This window comes from Oryx dammah, unplaced genomic scaffold, assembly GCF_014754425.2.
Source record: "Oryx dammah isolate SB20612 unplaced genomic scaffold, SCBI_Odam_1.1 HiC_scaffold_3, whole genome shotgun sequence".
Taxonomy (NCBI): Eukaryota; Metazoa; Chordata; class Mammalia; order Artiodactyla; family Bovidae; genus Oryx; species Oryx dammah.
This window is the reverse complement of record NW_024070187.1, coordinates 25413595-25418345: the sequence shown is the minus strand read 5'-3', so window position 1 is coordinate 25418345 and position 4751 is coordinate 25413595. Positions and strand designations below refer to the sequence as shown.

The window sequence follows — 4751 nt, the reverse complement described above, 5'->3', positions numbered from 1 at the left end:
ATATGTGGTCTTCTTATAATCTACATTTGGATTATATAAGTTTTAAATATATTCTGTCTGTGACTTCTTTTCAAAAAAGATCCCTGGGATTTTTTTGGAAGGAATGATGCTAAAGCTGAAACTCCAATATTTGGCCACCTCATGCGAAGAGTTGACTCATTGGAAAAGACTGATGCTCGGAGGGATTGGGGGCAAGAGGAGAAAGGGACGACCATGGATGAGATGGGTGGATGGCATCATGGACTCGATGGACATGAGTCTGAGCATACTCCGGGAGATGGTGATGAACGGGGAGGCCTGGTGTGCTGCGATTCATGGGATCGCAAAGAGTCAGACACGACTGAGCGACTGAACTGAACTGACTGAACTGATTAGATAAACGTAATCCTCCTTTCACTTCATGGGAAATAGATGGGGAAACAGTGGAAACAGTGTCAGACTTTATCTTTTGGGGCTCCAAAATCACTGCAGATGGTGATTGCAGCCATAAAATTAAAAGACGCTTACTCCTTGGAAGAAAAGTTATGACCAACCTAGATAGCATATTCAAAAGCAGAGACATTACTTTGCCGACTAAGGTCCGTCTAGTCAAGGCTATGTTTATTCCTGTGGTCATGGATGGATGTGAGAGTTGGACTGTGAAGAAGGCTGAGCGCCGAAGAATTGATGCTTTTGAACTGTGGTGTTGGAGAAGACTCTTGAGAGTCCCTTGGACTGCAAGAAGATCCAACCAGTCCATTCTGAAGGAGATCAACCCTGGGATTTCTTTGGAATGAATGATGCTAAAGCTGAAACTCCAGTACTTTGGCCACCTCATGAGAAGAGTTGACTCATTGGAAAAGACTCTGATGCTGGGAGGGATTGGGGGCAGGAGGAGAAGGGGATGACTGAGGATGAGAGGGCTGGATGGCATCACTGACTCGATGGACGTAAGTCTGAGTGAACTCCGGGAGATGGTGATGGACAGGGAGGCCTGGCGTGCTGAGATTCATGGGGTCACAATGAGTTGGACACAACTGAGCAACTGAACTTAACTGAATTCTCCTTTCATTAACTTCATAACTTTTGAGAGAATAACTAAAGTTCAGGATGACCCATTAAATGGGGAAAAGGAAATAAACCTGCCTCCAGGACCAGCTACACACAGCAGCCTCAGAGAGAGGCCTAGTGGGCTAGAACACCTGGGGATCTAAAGTTCTTTCTCACCAGCCTGAAAAGAAATTGCTGAAGAATACACCCTCGGACATTGAAGAATACCTGAAACTGCTTTTCCAAATTGTATTATGACCTAGAGAACATGGGGAAAAAAGTTGTTTTTTGGAAGTTTGTGGCCCAGATTAGGACACAAGCTTCATTTTCCAGCAAGCTTGCACTTGCGTGTGTTCCTGCATGCTAAGTCTCTTCAGTCGTGTCCGACTCTTACCTTTCCTCAATAACAGGATGTACCATAGGGAAGGTGTGTTTACATTCACTTGTGACAGTGCCCTGGCTTGGTTTCACTTCCGTTGACTAACATCCCTGAATTCACTCTTCTAAAACACTTTCCATCTCTTTCCAACAATTATCAGTTAGATATCTTGACAGGAAAATAAAAGGCCTAAATAATAAAAATGACAAAATTCCCAGGGACAGATTTAGCAAGAAACATCCAAATGTACTTTACTGAGGCATATACAAGATTTTATTTATTAGAGAGAAATACTGTGTTTCTGTATGACGACAGTCATTACTAAAAAAACATCAGGCAACCCCAAATCAGTTAACACCAAAACATCAGTTAACCCCAAAAGAGTTCCAAAGAATAGCAAGGAGAGATAAGAAAGCCTTCCTCAGTGATCAATGCAAAGAAATAGAGGAAAACAATAGAATGGGAAAGACTAGAGATCTCTTCAAGAAAATTAGAGATACCAAGGGAACATTTCATGCAAAGGTGGGCACAATAAAGGACAGAAATGGTATGGACCTAACAGAAGAAGATATTAAGAAGAGGTGACAAGAATACACAGAAGAACTATATAAAACAGATCTTCATGACTTAGATAACCACAGTGCTGTGATCACTCACCTAGAGCCAGATATCCTGGAATGTGAAGTCAAGTGGGCCTTAGGAAGTATCAATTCCAACAAAGCCAGTGGAGGTGATGGAATCCCAGTTGAGCTATTTCAAATTCTAAAAGATGATGCTGTGAAAGTGCTGCACTCAATATGCCAGCAAATTTGGAAAACTCAGCAGTGGCCACAGGACTGGAAAAGGTCAGTTTTCATTCCAATCCCAAAGAAAGGCAATGCCAAAGAATACTTACACTATGGCACAATTGCACTCATCTCATATGCTTGCAAAGTAATGCTCAAAATTCTCTTAGCCAGGCTTTAACAGTACCTGAACTGTGAACTTCCAGATGTTCAAGTTGGATTTACAAAAGTAGAAAAGGCAGAGGAAGCAGAGATCAAATTGCCAACATCCCTTCAGTTCAGTTCAGTCACTCAGTTGTGTCTGACTCTCTGCGACCCCATGAATCACAACATGCCAGGCCTCCCTGTCCATCAACGACTCCCAGAGTCTACCCAAACTCATGTCCATCGAGTCAGTGATGCCATCCAGCCATCTCATCCTCTGTCATCCCCTTCTCCTCCTGCCCTCAATCCCTCCCAGCATCAGACTCTTTTCCAATGAGTCAACTCTTTGTATGAGGTGGCCAAAGTATTGGAGTTTCAGCTTCAGCATCAGTCCTTCCAGTGAACACCCAGGACTGATCTCCTTTAGGATGGACCGGTTGGATCTTCTTGCAGTCCAAGGGCCTCTCAAGAGTCTTCTCCAACACCACAGTTCAAAAGCGTCAATTCTTCAGCGCTCAGCCTTCTTCACAGTCCAACTCTCACTTCCATACATGACATCCAACATCCCTTGGATCATCAGAAAAGCAAGATGACACCACCCTAATGGCAGAAAGCAAAGAAGAACTAAAGAGTCTTCTGATGAAAGTGAAAGAGGAGAGTGAAAAAGTTGGCTTAAACCTCAACATTCAGAAAACTAAGATCATGGCATCTGGTCCCATCACTTCATGGCAAATAGATGGGGAAACAATGGAAACATTGATAGACTTTATTGGGGTGGGGGCTCCAAAACCATTGCAGATGGTGACTGCAGCTATGAAAGTATGACGCTTGCTCCTTGGAAGAAAAGCTATGACCAACCTAGACAGCATATTCAAAAGCAGAGACAGCTGAGCCTCAGTTCTCCGATCATGCCCACTGGGGCCTGTTTGCACTGACTGACTAGAGTCTGCGAATTCAACGCTCTGAGCCATCTGGACCACCCCGATCCCAGCTTTCTATCCTTTGAAAACACTAAGAATAATGTCCCTGCATCAGTTTTTACTGGAGCCAATCACCTGTCCTGCCTGGAACAGGGATCATACCCAGATCGCACTTAGCCCCCGTGATCATGAAGTCCACATCTGTAAGAAGAACGGGGGCCAGTGGTGAAAGCTCATGAACTCAAGGAACACAACAGACACATCACAGGTATTGACTGGGCTCCTAAGAGTGACTGCATCATCACTTGTGGGGCCAACCGAAACACCTACGTCTGGAGTCAGAAGGATGGTGTCTCAAAGCCAACCCTGGCGATCCTGAGAATTAACCGGGTGGCCACTTTCCTCAAGTGGTCCCCACTAGAGAACAAATTTGCTATGGGCAGCGGAGCACAGCTCATCTCCATTTATACTTTGAGTCTGAAAATGCCTGGTGGGTGAGTGAGCACATTAAAAAGCCAATCCGCTCCACGGCCCTCAGCTTGGATTGGCATCCCAACGTCTTGCTGGCAGCGGGATCCTGTGACTTCAAATGCAGTGTTTTCTGCCTACATTAAAGAAGTGGATGAGAAGCCAGCCAGCACGCCCTGGGGCAGCAAGATGCCTTTCGGTCAGCTGATGTCAGCGTTTGGTGGCAGCGGCACCGGCAGCTGGGTGCAGAGGGTCAGCTTCTCGGCCAGCAGCAGCCGCCTGGCCTGAGTCAGCCACGACAGCACCGTGTCCGTTGCTGACGCCTCAAAAAGCGTGCAGGTCTCAGCTCTGAAGACGGAGTTCCTGCCCCTCCTGAGTGTGTCGTTCATCTCGGAGAACAGTGTCGTGGCTGCTGGCCACAATTGCTGCCCATGCTTAACTACGATGACTGCGGCTGCTTGACCTTCATCTCAAGGTGGACATTCCAAAACTGAGCATCCAGAGCCACGTGTCGGCCATGGAGCGCTTCCGCAATATGGACAGGCGGGCCACGACAGAGGACTGCAACACGGCCCTGGAGACGCTGCACCAGCACAGCATTACTCGTGTCTATTTATGAGGTAGACAAGCAAGGCTGTCGCAAATTTTGCACTACAGGCATCGACGGAGCCATGACCATTTGGGATTTTAAGACCTTAGAATCTTCCATCCAGGGTTTTCGAATAATGTGAAGCTGAACGAACCTCCAGACCCAGCATGAGGACGGACAGGCAGCGGCAGCAAAGGTCCACCATTTGCATGGGAGGGGAGCCGGCCGCCAGGAAACACTGAAGAAGCACATGGTGCAAACCTCGTTGTGTGTTTTGTTTGAATATAATTGGTGAAAGTGTTGGTTTTTTAAAAGCAACAGTGATTTTGGTTTTGTTTTGGGGGTTGTTTTGTTTTGTTTTGGAATTTCATTCCATTCTGGGCCAAAGCTTCTCTTTAAGTAGTTTATTATAGAACATTGTCAACACTAACTTAAAG

The 4751-nt window shown here is 45.9% G+C and overlaps 1 pseudogene; it reads left to right on the top strand.

Moving 5' to 3' along the window:
- Positions 1-3294: 3294 nt before the first annotated feature.
- On the top strand, positions 3295-4456 carry LOC120861914 (annotated as a pseudogene).
- Positions 4457-4751: the final 295 nt, after the last annotated feature.